Raw genomic sequence first — 21,470 nt, 5'->3', positions numbered from 1 at the left:
TCCTCTCAATCTACACCCTCTTCTTCACTCTCTGCTATGTGCACCCCCAAAGACACTACCACCAACAACACCACCACCACCACAAACCTTCCGCTTGAGTCACAGGAATTACTTTCCGATCCATATCAAGACATTTCTGATGCGCAGCCACTCTTGGCATTGGATCAGGAAGAGGAGGTAGCAACAACCGCCACTCAGCAGTCTGACGACAGTACCCAGATCAGCCCAAGGAGGAGGTTGGTCCCCGGTGTTGCTGCCTACTCCGAGAGCTCTACTTTAAGCAGTGGGGAAGGTGACGTCGATGATGACGTGTCTAGTGATGTCACGTGGGTGCCCACAAGAGAGGAAGAGGAGGGGAGTTCAGAGGGAGATATGGACCAGCAGATAGGGAGGAGAAGCAGGAATAACTTACATTGCACGGGAGGGACAACGCAGACTGCTAATGTATCAGGAGCGAGTCATCGACCATGTACGGTCACATTGGGCACTCCCAGGATGCCTGCACATGGCTCTGCAGTGTGGGCTTTTTTTAACGTGTCCGCTGCTGACAATAGCGTTGCCATCTGCAATCTTTGCAGTCGACGCATTAGTCGCGGTAAGCCCAACACTCACCTAGGGACGACCGCCTTAAGAAGGCACATGAGCAGCCATCACCGAGCCCAGTGGGAGCAATGGAACACACAAAGCCACACTCCAGGCTCTCACCGTCCAGCCTCGTCTTCTACTTCTCCTTCTCCTCTTTCCTCATAATTGTCCTCCACTCCACCTTCCATCACGCCAAGCTTACGTTTTTCTGCAAAAAGGCAGGCTTCCGTGGGCCTAATGTTCGAGCGTAAAAAAATAATGACGCCGGATAACCCTCTTGCCCAACGGTTGACGGCTGGCTTGTCAGAACTGATAGCCCACCAACTACTGCCATATAAACTGGTGGACTCTGAGGCCTTTCGAAAATTTGTGGCCTTTGGTACACCACAATGGAAGGTCCCAGGAAGGAAGTATTTCTCAGAGAAGGGCATCCCAAAGCCATGTTCATCGGCAAGTGAATGTATCTCTGGCACACAGTGTTGGTGCCAAGATACATCTGACCACAGACACGTGGTCTAGCAAACACGGGCAGGGAAGGTATATCACTTTTACTGCCCACTGGGTGAAACTTCTGACGGCCATCAAGCATGTAACCCGTGGCACCCGTGTAGATTTGGTTTTACCGCCACGGATTACATGCAGGCCTGGCTCTTCTTCTCCTCCTCCTCCTACTCCATCCTCCTCCTCGGCTGACTCCTCCTTTTCCGCTGCTAGCGTCTCTTCCATTGCACCGCCCAAGCTCCCCAGAACCTATTCGACATGCCAGGTGAGACGTTGCCATGCCGTGCTGCGTCTGTTGTGCCTGGAAGCCAAGAGCCACACTGGCCCGGCACTCCCTTCAGCTTTGCGTTCACAGGCAGATCAGTGGCTAACACCGCTCAATTTGACAGTTGGTAAAGTGGTGTGTGACAATGGTGCCAATCTGCTTAGCGCATTGAAATAGGGCAAAATTACACATGTGCCATGCATGGCACACGTCTTAAACTTGGTCGTGCAGCAATTCGTTGTCAAATACCCTGGGGTCCAGGACATCTTGCGGCAGGCAAGGAAAATCTCTGCCCATTTCAGAGGATCTTACACGGCCATGGCTTGCCTTGCTGACATTCAGCGGCGACACAATCTGCCGGTCAGACGTCTTATTTGCGATTGCCCGACGCGATGGAACTCAACCTTCTATATGCTTGGTAGGCTGCTCCAGCAAAAACGTGCAGTTAACGTCTACCTGTATGAACTCTGCGGCAGGACAGGTTCTAGGGAGCTGGGGGTTTTTTCACCGTGCCAGTGGGTGCTCATGCGCGATGCATGCAGACTTCTGCGGCCATTTGAGGAGGTCACCAAACTTGTCAGTCGTAGCCATGGCGCCATCAGTGACATGGTACCTTATGCCTTCTTTATGGAGCGTGCATTGCGTCATGTAATTGATCAAGCTGTGGAGGAGCAGGAGCGGGAAGATGAGGAAGTCGCAATGCTGGACGAATTCCCAGGGGGGGCTACTCTATCTGAGACAAGTCAACAACAGGAGTCTGAAGAGGAGTCAGAGGAGGATGGTGCCGGGGCGGATGAGGAGGAGCAAGAAGAGCATGCTTTAAACCTTTCTGGGATCCCTGTTGTTGTGTGTGGATGGGGAGAGGAGAATGAAGAGGATGACATTATCCTGGATGATGAGCAGGAGCCAGGCCACCACACCGCTTCCAGTTTAGTGCAAATGGGGGCCTTCATGCTCCAGTGTTTTAATAGGGACCCCCGTATAAAAAGCATAAGGGTCAAGGACCAGTACTGGGTGGCAACATACTTAGACCCCAGGTACTAACACAAAATGACGGAAATGTTACCGCCTCACAGAGGGCTGTCAGAATGGAGCACTTCCAGGCCTTGCTTCGAGAAATGCTGCATTCTGCTTTTGCGTGCGCTGGCAGAGGAGCAATTCCCACTCCCAGAGAAGGAGTTGCGGGTACCAATCCAACAGCGCGTGCAAGAAGAGGCCGGTTTGAAGATGTGCTGGTGACTTCGGATATGAGGTCATTCTTTCAGCCGACCCATCGACAGGTGTCATCCGGATCCAGCATCAGGGAACGCCTATACCGTCAGGTGTCCGACTACATCGGGTTAACGGCCGATGTGGACGCTCTGGGGAGTGATGAACCCCTGGACTACTGGGTGGGCAGGCTTGACCTCTGGCCAGAGCTTGCCCAATTTGCAATCGAACTGTTGGCTTGCCCCTCATCCAGTGTCCTGTCCGAAAGAACGTTCAGCGCAGCAGGGGGGATCGTGACCGATAAGCGTACTCGCCTAGCTCACGACAGTGTTAACTACCTCACATTTCTAAAAATGAATGAGGTATGGATCTCGGAGGAATTCAACACATGTGACCAGTAGACCATGTATATGTCTGTAAATGATTTTTTTAATCGAGCACACAGACCTTCTTTCTTCATTTGGCTCACTTCCTTGTCCAAAAAAAGCACACCATACTATATGCCGTACCCTCCTCTTTGAAGAGGTTGAGCGGTGTCATATTTCTACTGGGGCTGCTTATTATGAGGGGCTCCCACCATCCCTGTGCTGTGCTGACTTCCTCCTGGGGCTGTACCTCTGCTGTGCATATTATGAGGGGCTGCCACCATCCCTGTGCTATGCTCATTAAGAGGGGCTCCCACCATCCCTGTGCTGTGCTGACTTCCTCCTGGGGCTGTACCTCTGCTGTGCATATTATGAGGGGCTCCCACCATCCCTGTGCTATGCTCATTATGAGGGGCTCCCACCATCCCTGTGCTGTGCTAACTTCCTCCTGGGGCTGCTTATTATGAGGGGCTCCCACCATCCCTGTGCTATGCTGACATCCTCCTGGGGCTGCTTATTATGAGGGTCTCCCACCATCCCTGTGCTGACTTCCTCCTGGGGCTGTACCTCTGCTGTGCATATTATGAGGGGCTCCCACCATCCCTGTGCTATGCTCATTATAAGGGGCTCCCACCATCCCTGTGCTGTGCTGACTTCCTCCTGGGGCTGCTTATTATGAGGGGCTCCCACTATCCCTGTGCTATGCTGACATCCTCCTGGGGCTGCTTATTATGAGGGGCTCCCACCATCCCTGTGCTGTGCTGACTTCCTCCTGGGGCTTTACCTCTGCTGTGCATATTATGAGGGGCTCCCACCATCCCTGTGCTATGCTCATTATGAGGGGCTCCCACCATCCCTGTGCTGTGCTGACTTCCTCCTGGGGCTGCTTATTATGAGGGGCTCCCACCATCCCTGTGCTGTGCTGACTTCCTCCTGGGGCTGTTTATTATGAGGGGCTCCCACCATCCCTGTGCTGTGCTGACTTTCTCCTGGGGCTATACCTCTGCTGTGCATATTATGAGGGGCTCCCACCATCCCTGTGCTATGCTCATTATGATCCGTGATAGAGTGATCTGACACCAGCACCGTGATAGAGAGCACTGACATCAGCAGTGTGACATAAAGCACTGACACCAACACCGTGATATACAGCACTGACACCAGCACCGTGATAGAGAGCACTAACATCAGCAGCGTGACATAAAGCACTCACACCAGCACCATGATATACAGCACTGACACCAGCACCATGATATACAGCACTGACACCTGCACCGTGTGCAGGTGTCATTGCTGTATGTCACACTGCTGGTGATCATCTCCTGCACCCTCTTCTTTGCCTACCCTGACCTTCCCTCTCCTACATTGCCTTCATGTGCTCCACAGTCCTGAATTGTCACAACTAGGGATGAGCCGAACACCCCCCGGTTCGGTTCGCACCAGAACTTTCAAACGGACCCCAAATTCGAACGAACTTTAGAACCCCATTGAAGTCTATGGGACTCGAACGTTCGAAATTAAAAGTGCTAATTTTAACGGCTAATATGCAAGATACTGTCCTAAAAAGGGTTTGGGGACCTGGCTCCTGCCCCAGGGGACATGGGTCAATGCATAAAATGTTTTTAAAAATGGCCGTTTTGGCGGGAGCACTGATTTTAATGACGATTAAAGTGAAAAAAAATAGGGAAATATTCCTTTAAATATGGTGCCTGGGGGGTGTCTGTAGTTTGCCTGTGAAGTGCCACGTGTTTCCCGTGTTTAGAACAGTCCCTGCACAAAATGACATTAAACGGAAATAACACCATTTAAAACTGCTTGCGTTTTTAATGTTATATCTGGTTCCTGCAATATGGTTGAAAATCATTCAGAAAAATGGCATGGGTAGCCCTCCCTGCCCATTACCAGCCTATTTGGGTCTTGTACGCATATTAAGGGGAACCCTGTACCCATATTAAAAAAAGGAAATGTGTGTAGCCCCCAGGCCCTATATACTCAGAACAGCAGTATACAGGCGGTGCAAACAAGACAGGTGCTGTGTAGGTTTGTTGTGTTAAGTTGAATCTGTTTGTAATTTTCAACTGATACATTTTTAAAGTGTAGCTCCAGTCAAAAAAACTATTTTTAAGCCTTTTGGAAAACATAGGGAAGGGTTATCACCCCTGTATAATTTGTTTTGTCGTCCATCTTTTTTCATCTCACTTGCTGTTGTCTCCTTCCGTTTGCAAGTAGGAGATGTTTGTAAGTTGGATGTTTGAAAGTAGGGGCCTGCCCTATATGCTCAGCAGAAATGGCGGAACAAGGTGTTGGTTTTGCCACAACATTGTAAGCCCTCAAAGTGACTCTTGGTGGGCGCTGGAGTGCCCTGCTGTAAACGATTATATCAAGAATTGTAATTACATGCCATTGTTGAACAGTGGTAGAAAAATTGACCTTTGGTGGTTGTGGTGCTGGTGCCACAACACTATAAGTCCTCACCGTTACTCTGGGTGGGCACAGGAAGGGGCCCTCCTGTGAAATATTATATCAAGAATTGTAATTACATGTCCCTGTTAAACAGGGGCAGAAAAATTTGGCCTTAGGCACTGCTGCTGGTGCCACCACACTGCAACCTCTGCCATATACTCTAGTTTTATTGCAGGAATTAGCCCTGCTGCAAAGCATTGCATCAAAAATTGTAATTAAACGCCCTGTTAAACAGGGGCAGAAAAATTGGGCCTTAGGCACTGGTGCTGGTGCCACCACACTGCAACCTCTGCCATATACTCTAGTTTTATTGCAGGAATTAGCCCTGCTGCAAAGCATTGCATCAAAAATTGTACTTAAACGCCCCTGTTAAACAGGGGCATAAAAATTAGGCCTTAGGCACTGGTGCTGGTGCCACCACACTGCAACCTCTTCCATATACTCTAGTTTTATTGCAGGAATTAGCCCTGCTGCAAAGCATTGCATCAAAAATTGTAATTAAACGCCCCTGTTAAACAGGGGCAGAAAAATTGGGCCTTAGGCACTGGTGCTGGTGCCACCACACTGCAACCTCTGCCATATGCTCTTGTTTTATTGCAGGAATTAGCCCTGCTGCAAAGCATTGCATCAAAAATTGTAATTAAACGCCCCTGTTAAACAGGGGCAGAAAAATTGGGCCTTAGGCACTGGTGCTGGTGCCACCACACTGCAACCTCTCCCATATACTCTTGTTTGATTGCAGGAATTAGCCCTGCTGCAAAGCATTGCATCAAAAATTGTACTTAAACGCCCCTGTTAAACAGGGGCAGAAAAATTGGGCCTTAGGCATCACCCAGAACCAGAAATGTTCTTCCAACATATCAGCGGAGGAGGAAGAGGATAGACAATCAACATAACAGGACAGTCACTCAGCATCAGCATAGGCAGTCTTGAAGGGATGTGATATTTCAAAAAAAATTATTCTGTTACATCAGCTTCAGGTGCTTGGTAGCTGTGGGTGATCCAAGACTGATTCATCTTGATGAAGGTCAGTCGATCAACTGATTCGGTGGACAGGCGCACCCTGTGATCGGTAAAAAAGCCACCAGCAGCACTGAAGGTGCGTTCCGAAAGAACGCTGGATGCAGGACAGGCCAGTAGCTCAATTGCATACTGTGCAAGCTCTGGCCAGTGATCCATCCTCAAGACCCAGTAAGCCAGAGGATTTTCGGTGGGAAAGATGTCCAAGTCTGACCTTGCCCCTAGGTATTCCTGCACCATGTAAATCAGACGCTGGCGATGGGTGCTGGAACCAATCATACCTTGGGGCTGCGGACTAAAAAATTGTCTGAAAGCATCAGTCAGACGGCCACCTTCTCCACCGCTCCTTCTGACCGAAGCCTCAGCAACACGTTGTCCAGGACCAGGAGTTTGTAACCTCCCAGTCTCTGGGAACGCGTTGCACAGACCTTTCTGCAAGGCCTCCCAGAGATGTCTCATCCTCTGCTCCCTCTGCAACAGCAAGATAAGGTCCGCAACCTTACCCTTATACCATGGATCAAGGAGACTGACCAGCCAGTAATGGTCCCTCCCCTTGATCCAAAGAATACAAGGATCCTTCCGCAGGCTTTGCAGGATCAGGGAGGCCATACAGCGTAGGTTAGCTGAGGCATTCGGTCCGGAGTCCTCTGGATCACTAAGACAACATGATCCGCAGCCACCTCCTCCCAGCCACGTAGAAGTCCATGGGTTTCTTGGGACTGTAAATCATCCCTACAAGACTGCTGCTGCTGATGCTGAGAGTCAGGCTCCACCTCCATGCTGACACAATCCTCCTCCTACTCCTCATCCTCTTCCTGTGTGATGGGTGGCACAGCAGGAACACTGTCTGGATAAAGGGGGCCTTGAGAGGCAAGGAAGTCCTCCTCTTCCTGCCTCTGTTCGCCCTCAATTGCTCTGTCCATTATTCCACGCAGCGTATGCTCCAAGAGGTGGACAAGAGGTACAGTGTCACTGATGCATGCACTGTCACTGCTCACCATCCTTGTGGCCTCCTCAAACGGTGACAGGACAGTGCATGCATCCCTGATCATGCCCCACTGGCGTGGTGAGAAAAAACCGAGCTCCCCTGACCTTGTCCTGGTGCCGTAGTCGCACAGGTACTCATTGATGGCCCTCTGCTGCGTGTGCAGCCACTGCAGCATGGCCAACGTTGAGTTCCACCTGGTGGGCATGTCACATATAAGGCGGTTCTTGGGCAGGTTCAACTCCTTTTGGAGCTCAGCCAGCCGAGCACAGGCATTAAATGATCGGCGGAAATGCACACAGACTTTCCTGGCCTGCTTCAGGACATCCTGTAAGCCGGGGTTCCTGCCCAAGAACCGCTGCACCACCAGGTTAAGGACGTGAGCTACACAGGGCACATGGGTCAGTTGTCCCTGTCGGAGGGCGGAGAGGAGGTTGGTGCCATTGTCACAAACCACCGTTCCTGGCTTAAGCTGGCGTGGCGTCAACCACCTCTCGGCCTGCCCCTGCAGAGCTGACAAAACATCCGCCCCAGTGTGGCTCATGTCCCCCAAACAAACCAGCGCAAGCACGGCATGGCATCGTTTTGCCTGCGTACTTGCGTAGCCCCTGGAACGCCTACGAATCACCGCTGGTTCTGAGGACAGAGCACTGGAAGAGGCCATGGAGGAAGAAGAAGAGGAGGAGGTGGAGGAGAGAGGTGTGTCACAACCAATAGTAGCATTTTGGAGGCGTGGTGGCGGAACAACCTCCAACACTACTGCACCTTGTCCTGCATCCTTCCCAGCTGCCAGAAGAGTGACCCAATGGGCCGTGAAAGACAGGTAACGTCCCTGTCCATGCCTGCTGGACCATGAGTCAGCAGTAATATGCACCTTACCACTGACTGCCCTGTCTAGCGAGGCAAGGACATTGCCTTCCACATGCCGGTAGAGAGTCGGAATCCCCTTCCATGAGAAAAAGTGGCGTTTGGGGACCTGCCACTGAGGAACCGCACATTGTACAAACTCACGGAAAGGGGCCGAGTCTACCAACTGAAAAGGCAGCAGTTGAAGTGCTAGCAATTTAGCCAAGCTAGCATTCAACCGCTGGGCATGTGGATGGCTGGGAGTGAACTTCTTTCGCCAGTCCAGCAGCTGGGGCAGGGACATTTGCCTGCTATAATCGGACGTGGGTGTACGTGCGACACACAATACATGCTTAAACACAAAAGTTATGTAATAAAAGTTATGTAATATACAAAGATATATTGAAAAGGTACTCACAAACATGTAGTAAAAACACAGCTTAAAAACGAACGAGCGTTCCGCTCGTGTTGCGAACGTCACTTCCGGTATCCTGGTTCCTCCAATTGGAGGAACCAGGATACCGGAAGTGACGTTCGCAACACGAGCGGAACGCTCGTTCGTTTTTAAGCTGTGTTTTTACTACATGTTTGTGAGTACCTTTTCAATATATCTTTGTAATAAAATTTACGAACGTACTTCACCATCGGAGCACACCTCTTTCTTTCCTATGAGACCTCTGTGGATGATATTGAAGCCTAAGATCCATATGGAAATTATCTGAAAGGGAAAACCCAGCTGAGGGGGCCAATATCCGTCTACCAGGAATTAGGGCATAATCCCTGGACCCTGTTGCTTGCTTGATTTGCTGTTTACCTTACAGCAGTAAGGTAAGGGGCCACTCTACCTGGTGTGCCGTGTACACTGGAGATACAGGAATCACAAAACACGGTTGCTGGCACCTGTTTTTAAGAAGCACTGAATAAGTCACTGGTCACTTTATTCATTCCGGCTCACATATAGACTGTTTTATTGCATTTTCCCTACTAAGAAGATCACTGAATTAATAATCACTGGTCACTATATTTTATTTATTTGCACCAAAGACTCTATTACATAACTTTTGTGTTTAAGCATGTATTGTGTGTCGCACGTTTTAATATAAGGAAAAATATTTTATGGAATGTTTCTCTCCCCCTTGGAGATATTCATGTTTATTTAAAGCACATGATACCTTCAGTTTATGATTTGTAACACACTGGATATCCCTGTTTACTGATTTGTTGGAGAAACTTTATAATTTTTGATTGTGCATATATTTTTATCACATATTTATATATCACTTAAGAAGAAGGAGATACTGCTGTGAGTGGGTCACTCACGTAACATTATTATTTTTCATACAAGCACAAGGCACTTTAATTTCAATCTAGGATAGCTTAGTCTTACGCTTTGTAGGTAGCATATTACTTATATATTTTTTCACTCAATAATACTGCCACTATTTACACAAGTATAAGGCACGTTAATTGTATTTAGCTCAGGTAGCGCAACACCATTTGTTTGATTTTTAAATTTACTATTTGGGGGTTAGGGTTTATACCCCTGCCGGAGGTTTGCTGCAACCTACCCTTATAAATAGCTTAGGCCCTTGGCGACAGCGCGGGGATACTCTAACTTAGCTTAATAGTTGTGTTCCCAAAGTGTAGGAGTTATCCTCTACAAGAGTCTATAAGAGCATGTGCTATATATATAATGTAGTGATACAAGACAGAACGATTACTGGACATGAATAATCGTATATAATTGGCATGCGACAGATTGGATCTCCCATATTTAGAGGCGAAACCAATGGGCAATCCCTCATTGGGGCTTTCCTTAGGTAGGGTGAGATGGTAATGCCTGAGTGACAGAACTGAGAAAAGATGCGCTTTATACTTTATGAGTCAGAAGATAAAAGAAGGTACCCGAATGCTGCGTCTCCAAAGTCCATGGTAGGTCCAATCTGTCCGCGGTGTGTGTATTGTAATATACTATAGAGTGGAGGTAAGGAATAACTCAGGTCACCCGGATGAGCTCAGTAAATTGCGAAGAGTCTCTAAAGTGTAACCAGCCCGCCCATCTTGTGGAGTATTTGGTTGGAGTATCGTTTGCTTGATGGATCAATTGTTCCATGTCTGAAATTTTTTCCACTCGCTTTACCCAGTTAGCTGGAGCGGGTGGAATTACTGACCTCCAAAGAAGTGGTATACATTGCTTGGCTGCGTTGATTAAGTGCGGTATGATGGATTTCTTGTAGCTGGATTGTGGTATGGAGGTATAGTGTAATAAGAATTGCATTGGTGAGAAGCCTATCGTATAAGATGAGATATCTGAAATTGCCTTATGCATTCTTTCCCAAAAGGGTTTAATCAGGGGGTAGTCCCACCAAATGTGTAATAAAGACCCCACATCTTGACCGCATCTCCAGCACATCGGTGAAACAGAGGGGTGGAACTTATGTAGAATGTCAGGCGTTCTATACCAATTGGCAAAATTATTATTATTTTATTTTTTTTCAAAATAGTTTTTATTGAGTTTAGCGAACATACAACAATGCAAATAAGCAGTAGGTACAAACGGTACCACAGGAACAATAGGTATGATAGGTACAATAGGTATAATAGGTACAATACAATGTTCATTTTAGTACATAACAGTCTATAATATCAGCTTATAAACAGCAATGATGGAAGGGTGAGAGATACAGGGGGGGTGGGAGTGGGAGGGGGGAGAGGAGAAGGAGCTTAAGGAAAGGAGGGGGGGGGAGAGAAGAGGAGGGGGGGATAGGAGGGGAAGAAGCAAGAGAGGATGGAGAGTCATAGAGTTGTCTAGAGTCGAAGAGTTAATCAAACATTGTGGTATTGGTCATACCATACCGACCAGGGATTCCAGAGAGTTTTAATCCAATTGGCAAAAATTTTATAAGAGTTTTCTTGTGTTGAAATGTTAACCAAACTTTTATGAATGTTTTCAAAAATAATTTCCCAGTCCCTACCAGGTAGATCTAAACCTAGCTCTCTTTCCCACTTTCGAACCATTGGGGTGTGCTTGGGGTTATGATTGGCGAATAGAAGTGTGTACAACTCAGAGATGAGGTGCCTCAAAGGTGTTGTGCTCATGCATAAGCTTTCAAAAGGGTTTTTTTGTCTGCCCCATAGTGAAACTGGACGTGCGTTAGTCAGGAAGTGTCTGATTTGTAAAAATTTAAAGAACGGAATATGATAGTCCGGAAGACGTGAGATCATCTCGTTATGTCACAGGATCGTGCTATTATGTACAAGTTGGGATGCCCTAATGGTTAATCTTTTTGAGTCATCCGTGGGACTATGTGGAGATAGTCCCGGCAAAAATTCCGGGTTTCCATTAATTGGGGTCATCGGGCCTGGATTAGGGGACCATTCCTGTTGTGAGGCTACGGCCCTAAAAACCCCTAGCGATGCTCCCGTTAATGGGTGTTGGGAGTATGTCTTAGGTGTCGAAGTCTCAGATATCCATGGGAGGTGGGTGATTGGGACAGGGTTGAAAGACTCTTCAAGACCAATCCAATCTTTTGTGGACTTATGTACGTGCCAATCAACTATTCTCGCGAGGTGACACGCCGAGTGATATTTGTGAATGTCGGGAAGGCTAAGGCCCCCTTTATGTTTGGGTATCGTCATTTTGTCCCAACCTATCCTAGGTGATTTAGAAGCCCATATGAACTTCCTGCATATTTTCTTGTAAGTAGTAAAGAAGGATGTAGGAAGTTTGATTGGAACGGTTTGCATTACATAAAGTATGCGTGGTAAAATGGTCATTTTTATAATGGCAATTCGGTCGAACCAGGAAAATTTACCATCCATCGGAGGAGGAGATCTGACTGCAAGGATTGTAGAATTGGTCTGTAATTCAGTTCAAAAAGATCATCTAGAGTGGTTGGAATTTTAATTCCCAGATATGTCAGAGCTTTAGGTTCCCAACTAAAGGGGAAGTTCAGTTTACATTGATTGACTGTAGATATTGGGAGGGAGATGTTAAGGGCTTTTGATTTGGAAAAGTTGATCTTTAGGTTGGATAAATTGTGGAAGAGTGCAAAGTCTTTCAATACGTTAGGCAGTGTAGTTATTGGGTCAGAGAGGAAAAGGAGAATGTCGTCCGCATAAGCCGCCAATTTGTACTGTTTAATGCCGATATTAATGCCTTTAACGCCGGGGTTCGCTCTGAGTTTTCGCAGAAAGGGTTCCAGGGTAAGAATAAAGATGAGCGGGGAGAGAGGGCAACCCTGCCGGGTACCGTTCGACACGGAGAAGGTGTCCGACAGCCGACCATTGACTCTTATTCTGGCCGTAGGGCAAGAATACAACAGCAATATCATTTGGATAAAGCGTGCAGGGAACCCTATCACTTGTAGAGTTTTCGACATATAGTCCCAAGCCACCCTGTCGAATGCCTTCTCCGCGTCCAACAAAAGAAAAAAGCCCTTTTGCTGTGTCCTACTGGTAAGCCAATGATGTATATGTAAGGCCTTAACGGTGTTATCCCTAGCTTCCCTTCCAGGGACAAAACCGACTTCGTCGAGGGATATTAGAGTGGGGAGAACCGAGAGGAGGCGAATAGCTAAGATCTTGGCATATATTTTCATATCCACGTTTATGAGGGAAATGGGTCTGTAATTTGAGACTACTGTGTCATCCTTATCTGGCTTGGGAATTAGTGTGATGTGGGCTTCTAGCAGGTCTTTATTCACTGGGTCACTAGGAACGAGGGAATTTAAAGTTTTAAGAAGGTGGGGAGATAGAACTTCCTGAAAGGTTTTGTAATAACCGACGGTTAAGCCGTCAGGACCAGGACTTTTACCAGATTTTAGTTGTTTCAAGGCCTTCAACAATTCCTCACTACTAATCGAATCGCACCATCTAAAATCTGTAAGTCCTCCGTCGAGATCAGGGACACCCCATATTGCATAAGGAATTCGGTGATTGCTTTTTGCCTAGTGACGTCCTGAGTAGTTGAGTTGGTAGGAGGTAGATTGTAAAGTTTTGAAAAATAATCTACAAATTGCGAAGCTATATTGTCTGTTGTAACATGGGCCTTGCCTTTAGAATCTATTATCTTGTGTATGGTTGCCGCTGCTTTTTTGTGCTGTATCGCCTTTGCCAGGAGCTTTCCGGATTTATTACCGAACTCATAAAAGAGTTTCTGCGTTAAAACATATTTACGGTACAATCTTTTGTTCAGCTCCTGTCTAAGTTCCTCTCTAGCCTGTAGCAACTCTGATAGTGTGCGTTGAGAAAGGGATGCTTTATGCAACTGCTCTAGTGCATGAATTTTATCAGATAATGCCTGTAAGTGTTGTCTTCTTAATTTGTGTCTGTGTGTGGCTAATGAGATAAATTCGCCTCTCAAAACACATTTATGTGCTGCCCATATGCTCGAAACCTTGGTGTCCTCAGAGCTGTTCTCTTGAAAGTATAGTGTTAATCTAGAGTTAATCTTTTGCGTAATGTCTGCGTCAATCAACAGGGAATTGTCAAGTCTCCAGATCTGATTTGGGGTACGAGAATGTGGAAAGGTTAATGTCATAGAAATAGGGTTATGGTCCGATATCACCAATGGTTCAATCGTTGCTTTAGTAACTAATGTCAAATCCTGTTGGGAAATGAAGAAATGATCTAATCTGAAATATTTACCGTGGGGGTGTGAATAGAATGTGAAGTCTCTGTCATTCGGGTGCAAGGTGCGCCACGTGTCATGCAGCGTAAATTTTTGCAGTTGTTTTTTAATGTCACGTAAAGCTCTGAATGGAATAGAGGAGGATCCGTTAGAAGAGTCTTGTGTCGGATTCAAAGTGACGTTAAAATCCCCTCCTAGTACGACCATACCCTCATAGAATTCAGTAAGTAATTGTAATGTTTCACGGAAGAATGGGACTTGTCGTTTATTAGGAGCATAAATGTTCGCTAATGTAATTCGCCTATTATATAGGGTGCCTTTGATAAAGAGATATCTGCCCAGATTATCTTGTTTAATTTCAGATACTTGAAATGGACAATGTTTTGAGAATAGTATGGCAACTCCCCCAGTTTTGGAGCTGTCCGTGGTTGCATTGTAGACCGTGGGAAAATGGTGGTTGTGGAGTTTAGGTATATTATTCGTTCAGAAGTGGGTTTCTTGTAGAAACACTATATGTGTTTTTTTTTTTTTTTTTTGGTGTATATATAGCAATTGTGATCTCTTCTGTGGAATGTTTAGACCTTTAACGTTGTGTGAAGTGAATGTAACCTGTGAATTATGTCGTGTGGAGGGCATAGCTACATGTCTATTACTTGTAGAAGTCGAAGCCGACATGATGCAATGATGCGATTGAGATGCTGAGTTTTTTTGGTCAAAATAAGATAGTGTTCAGAAATAAGGGTGGGGCGAAGGGGTACGCTATGGAAGGATATTCAAAAATCTGTTCGCAGGTACGTGTCGGTGAGTGCTGTGGTAAGTGCAATTAAACTAACCTAAACTGCGCGTGGATAGGTCAGAAGGGTACAGTGCTTAAACAGTGGTCTGAGCTCGTATAGCTAGACACGAGTCAAATCACCACACTGATCTGGGGTTGACCAGGTCTAACACAAGTCTCTTATCAATGTAAACTATAAAGCCACCGTTGACTCCCTTAGAGATTGGTATATGGGGAGAGTGCGCAAGAAGGCTTATCAGGGAGAAATGTATTCGACATGAGGAAGCAAGCGTTCGGGAATGTAATGTGTGGTAGAAGGAGTTGTTGGAGCGGGAAGAAGCTTAAGAAGAATGTGTTGCAGTGGAAGCAGGGCCCATTCAGCTTAGTTATTAATGAACAATAGGTAACCAAAAACCAGAAATAACCAAACTTATAACATATCAGTAATTGTGTATGGGAAGGATAATGCTGAGATAGGGTGTTGCAACCACCCTAAATTGTATATCCATCCAGGGGCGGATCCAGAGTCTAGTCTCGGGAGGGGCACTGCTATAAAATATGTTTTTTTGGGGGCAATTTATATGGGAAATGGCTGGTATTGGCATTCAATCAATTACGGCACCATGGTTGTTATGGTGTCAGGATGATTGAAGTGCATTATTTCTATTAATACATTGTAATATAAAATTAAATGGTTCAACTCACCATAATGCAGAATCAGTGGGAGCCCTGAGGGTGTCATTTGCCATGTTGCCTGCCACCAAATGCGGATTGTCACTTGCCACGTCACTTGTCACCAAATGCGGATTGTTACTTGCCACGTCACCTGCCACACATTGCGGATTGTCACTTGCCACGTAGCCTGCCACACATTGCGGATTGTCACTTGCCATGTTGCCTGCCACACATTGCGGATTGCCACTTGCAACGTAGCCTGCCACACATTGCGGATTGCCACTTGCCACGTCACCTGCCACACATTGCGGATTGTCACTTGCCACGTCGCCTGCCACCAGATGCGGATTGCCACGTAGCCTGTCACACATTGCAGATTGCCACTTGCCACGTCACCTGCCACACATTACGGATTGCCACTTGCCACGTTGCCTGCCACATATTGCGGATTGCCACTTGCCACGTCACCTGCCACACATTGGGGATTGTCACTTGCCACGTCACCTGCCACACATTGCGGATTGTCACTTGCCACATTGCCTGCCACACATTGCGGATTGTCACTTGCCACGTCACCTGCCACACATTGCGGATTGCCACTTGCCACGTAGCCTGCCACACATTGCGGATTGCCACTTGCCACGTAGTCTGCCACACATTGCGGATTGCCACTTGCCACGTAGTCTGCCACACATTGCGGATTGCCACTTGCCACGTAGTCTGCCACATATTGATCACAGGCAAACAGGGATAGTCAAAACACGCCAAAGTCGGTAACCGAAAACAGTAGAAGAGCACACGGCAGGAAACAGGAAACTAACACACAAAGGAATGCACAATAGTTGATCAGCACTGATGGCCTGCAGTGCATAGGTTAATATAGGGCTCCCTGATAGGGCCTGGGGTGGAGCCATGCTTAGAGGAGAGGTTACAAAAACCACCAGGTGGAAGTGGCTGGCCTCTTAGTCTGAAGACATGAGGGGAGGTAAGCAAACACAAGAAGATCACTGCATAACTATGAGAGTACCCTCCCTCTTACGAGGCCTCCCCCTCCCCTGCCTGGGTCCAGGCTTAAAGTGAAACTCCAGATGGAACCTCCTTAACAGACAGGGAGCAAAGACCTCAGATGCAGTGATCCAAGACCTCTCCTCAGGACCCAACCTTTTCCAAAGTACGAGGTATTGAAGAATACCTTTACAGAGACGGGAATCCAAAACTTGACTAACCTCGTATTTTAGATTATCCTCAGAGACCGAAACAGAGGTAGGGAGAGGACGAGGGGACTTGAGGACTAAAGGCTTTTTAGGAATGGGTAAGGGCATGAGAAGATCAGGAGTCTGAGCAGGGACCCCCATACCCTTAAAGATGAGCTGGGCATCCATAACAGGACCACCAGACTGGGCAGAGGTCAGTGGATCCCTGAGGTCATGTTGGTTAGAAAGTGACATGTCACAAGAGTCAAGCTGGGTAGCTGCAACACAAACAGAATGCAGAGAACCCTGAGAAAAAGATTGAAAACCCCTCCTGGCCGAATGAGGTATTCTATCCAAAGGATGGATTGAGCCTCTTAAACGGGTTTGAACAGACATAGTAGCAGTAGAGTGAGGCCAGGTCACCGAAGGTGTTAAACAAGAAGCAGGAAGCTCATTGGGCATGGGCTGGACTGGCATAACTGGTGCAGAGGTCGACTGAATAGTATTGTCAGGTGTAGCGACCATCTCAATCGCATCACAGGGCATAGCAACTGTGGAACTTGCAGACAAGTTAGTCTGGCTGTGCGTCCAAGGGAAATTAGGGACAGGCAAAGGTAAATGGTTATGCGAACTGGAGTGAATGATCAACTCAGGTTCATAGGTGGGCCCCTCATCCAGAGTACCACATGACCTAGAGAGTGCATCAGTCCGACTATTGCAGGACGCTTCCCAGAGATCGCTATATACAGCGGGAAGAGCAGAAGATACTGAGATGGTGGTAACAGGAAATTTCTCCTTTGGGGTACCCTTGAGTAGGCAGGAAGAGGAACAGGAGGAACCCCAAGCCAGGATCTGACCAGCAGACCAGTCAACATGTGGAGAATGGAGCCGTAACCAAGGAAGACCTAATATGATAGGAGATGAAGCCTTAGGTAAGACAAGGAAGGATATCCACTCCTGGTGGAGTGTCCCTACTGACATCTTAACAGGAAGAGTCTGGAAGCGGATGGGGCCCCCTGGGAGAACAGTGCCATCAATCGCCAAGACCACCAATGGCGTTGTAAGGGGCAAAAGGGTAAGTTTCATGGAGGATGCAGTTTCCCAATCCATGAAATTTGCAGCTGCTCCGGAATCTAGATGTGCTGAGACCAAACGAGAGGAAGCACCGACATGAAGCAACACAGAAAGGAGAAGACGAGAAGGTGAAGGTGATATTTCAGGGTCTAATACGCCACCTTCCAGATGTATTAGCCCTGAGCGTTTTTCCAGACGAAGAGAACAAGTGTCACGGAAATGACCTTTGGCCCCACAATAGAGGCATAGGCCCAGAGTTCTGCGCCTAGCGCGTTCTTCGGGAGATAACTTAGTCCAGCCCAACTGCATAGGTTCCTCGGTAGGCAGGAGGTGCTCCTCGGATCGAAGAGAAGGGACTGGGGACTCAGGCTGCCTAAAGAACAGGGAGTGCTGGCGTCTTTTTTCCAGGGCCCTCTCCTGAAAGCAAATATCGATCTGGTTACACAAGGTGATGACACTGTCCAGATCAGCAGGAAGGGATCTTCCTGCTAATTCATCCTTCACTCTATCAGAGAGGCCATGTAAAAAGGTTGCAACTAGGGCCTCATTATTCCAGCTCAATTCAGCTGAGAGGATACGGAACTGAAGAGCATACTGTCCCACAGACGCGGACTCTTGATGGAGACGTAAAAGAGCGCTAGCCGCTGAGGAGACACGACCCGGTTCCTCGAAGATATTCCGAAAAAGTTTCAAGAAATCAGACAGGCTAGAAACCACTGGATCATTCAGTTCCCACAGAGGGGCGGCCCAGGCTAACGCCTCGCCGGACAGGAGGGATATGATATATGCGACTTTTGCCCGATCGGACAGGAAGTTTTGGGGCAGAAGTTCAAAATGAATTGTGCACTGGCTAAGGAACCCCCTGCAAGCCTTGGAGTCCCCAGAGAAACGGACCGGAGCTGGTAGTTGTAATGAATGTGTGGCTGCGACTGATGCGATAGGTGCAGCGGCAGATAGCGGTTGAGGTTGTTGAACCGGGGGTCCTAATGAGGCCTGAACCTGTTCAAAACGGGACCAGAAGTCCCTGAGGTCAGAAGCAGCAGCAGATGATGTGTATGTACCCAGTCTGTGGTACTACAACAAGATGGGTTTTCCGGATTACCAGATGGAAGCCAGGGAATCACTTTTGACTCTTCCGGCCCCCCTTCCATCCAGCCTTCCATCCACCCTTCCCTCAATCCCAACTGAGGCTTCCGAGGACCAACCTGGGCCTTCTGTCCAGGAAGAAATTGAGGAGCCCAGATGGAGCCAGGTATAGTATGTTTAAACATATTTTTTGTGGGAAAATTATTGTTGTTAGCTAGATGTTATTATTGCTAACATATGAATGATTTACTAAAAAGTGTTTTACATATCAATAAACAGTAGGGGCCAAAAGTTATTTGGACAAGAATGAAAAATGCTGGGCTCAGAATGATAGTCTTTTCTATTTATTAAGATTCAATTTGCAACAGTCATGAGCTGAAAATTGTGTCTGATTTATGAATCAATAACTATGTCCCTTCTTTATACACAGGAAGATCTCAGCCAGGACAAGGCACTGGAATCTGGTACACAGGAGGAGGTGGGGGGAACTGGCAGCTAGGAGGTAGCCAGGCCCAGTCGCACACAATCCCAGGTCCCTCCCCTCCACCTAACAACCAAAAGGCCCAGGAAGGGGAAGAACATGGAGGAGGCAGCATTGGGCCTCATTAAGGAGGCTAATTACTGATGACATCCACGTATGTACGCTCACCCATCCTCCTCCTACTCCTGCCACAAGTGCACCTCCAGAGCCACAGCCTGCAGGAAAGGCTGCAGGGAAGGGAGCAGGCCCACTTGGAGGGAAGGTTGCAGTGAAGAGAAGAAAGTGATTGCCTGGGTTGAGTCTAGTCTGACAGAACACGCAGCCTGGTGTAGTACCACAGCCTGGGGACATATATGTCATCTGCTGCTGTTCTTGACCTCTGGGAGTCCTGGACCGGATTGTGCTCCCTGGTCTTCTCAAGCTACCATTTTTTTTATCCACAAAGTTGATGTCTGCCCTGGGGGCCAAAAGCTTCAAAAACTCCAGCAGTTTCTCCAGCGGGTTCCCCAGTGACGTTTGGGTGACCCCGCCCCCTCTGATGTAACGGAAACCTGCGTTACATCAGAGGGGGCGGGGTCACCCACACGTCACTGGGGAACCCCTGGCTTCCCTCTCCAGCGTCAGAGGGGCGGGGTCAGGGGACAAGTGGCCCCACCCTCCTAATATAAGAAACGTCAGCGCTGGGATCTCTGCAGTGTCTCCGAAGTGGAGACGGAAGAAGGATGTATGGACAGCGCTGGACTGAGAGATCCCCCGTCGCTGGATATGATCATCCATCGCTGGACCCCGGAGATCCGTCGCTGGATAGCAAGAGTGGATTAGCACCGCTGGAATCTTTTAATTTTTTTTTTTATTTTAATTTTTTTTTAATAAAGGAATTTTTCAAAAGTGTGTTTGTCTTATTTAACCATTTTTACACTTTCTTTGTGAAATGGTAGGGGTACTTTTGTACCCCCTTACCATTTCAAACAGGGGGGGGGCGGGATCTGGGGGTCCCCTTGCTAAAGGAGGCTTCCAGATTCTGATAAGCCCCCCACCCGCAGACCCTCACAATCACCGGCCAGGGTAGTGAGGATGAGGCCCTTGTCCTCATCAACATGGGGACAAGGTGCTTTGAGGGGTCACAGACCCCCAAAGCATCCTCCCAATTTTGAGGGTATGTGGCCTGGTACGGTTCAGGAGGGAGGGGGGCCACTCTCTCGTCCCCCCTCTTTTCCTGCGGCCTGCCAGGTTGCGTGCTAGGATAAAGGATCTGGTATGGATTTTTAAGGGGACCCCCACGTCAATTTTTTTTTAAAATTTGATGCGGGGGTTCCCCTTAATATCCATATCAGACCTGAAGGGTCTGGTATGGATATTTAGGGGACCCCCACGTCATTTTTTTTTCAAATTTGACACGGGGTTCCCCTTAATATCCATGTCAGACCTGAAGGGCCTGGTAATTGAATTTAGGGGAACCCCCACGCTTTTTTTTTTTTTTTATCAATGAATGAATGAATTGTCGGCTAATACAGAGAACACTCATTGAGTGTTCTCTGTATTACGGGAGCCGACAATTTAGCCGCAAGTGATTTTAAAAGACTTTTTTTCCTGCACAAATGACACTTTGTGCAGGGACAGTTCTAAGTACCAGAAACATGCGCCCCTTCACAGGCATACTATAGATACCCCCCATCTACGAAATTTAAAGGAATAGTACACTTTTATTGTTTCACTTTAATCATTATTAAAATCACTGCTCCTGAAAAAACGGCCGTTTTTAAAACTTTTTTTTGCATTGATCCATGTCCTCTGGGGCAGGACCCAGGGTCCCCAAACACTTTTTAGGAGAGTAACCTGCATATTACCCTTTAAAATGAGCACTTTAGATTGTGAACGTTCGAGTCCCATAGACTTTAATAGGGTTCTAAAGTTCACACAAAGTTTAGGTCTGTTCGCAGGTTCTGGTGCGAACCGAACAGGGGGGTGTTTGGCTCATCCCTACTAGGCATTTATTTTACTAAATACAGTTGGGGGGGGGGATTAAAAGCCTTTGCAGGGTCTTAATGCTGTCTGGACTTAAATTAGGGAGGTAAAGTTGCTTTTCAGTGGTCCTACCACATTCAGAAAAGCATCTTATTCTATGCAATGCAAAATATTAATGGTTCCCCAAGGTTGGACGATAATGATGTTTTACTGTGGTGTGATATTGCATATTCTGTTATTTTGTTCCGCGCTCTCAGCCTTTCTGTTTTGTACAGCTTAGCCTTCCACATTGGATGCTTCAGCTTGATTATGAAAATATTTTTTCTTCTTTATAAGCTCCATCTCTTCTT

Source organism: Lithobates pipiens, unplaced genomic scaffold (genome assembly GCF_037356315.1).
Source record: "Lithobates pipiens isolate NorthernLeopardFrog02 unplaced genomic scaffold, aLitPip1_a1.2 Scaffold_16, whole genome shotgun sequence".
Classification (NCBI taxonomy): domain Eukaryota; kingdom Metazoa; phylum Chordata; class Amphibia; order Anura; family Ranidae; genus Lithobates; species Lithobates pipiens.
The sequence above is the reverse complement of the archived record's forward strand: the minus strand, read 5'-3'. Positions refer to the sequence as shown.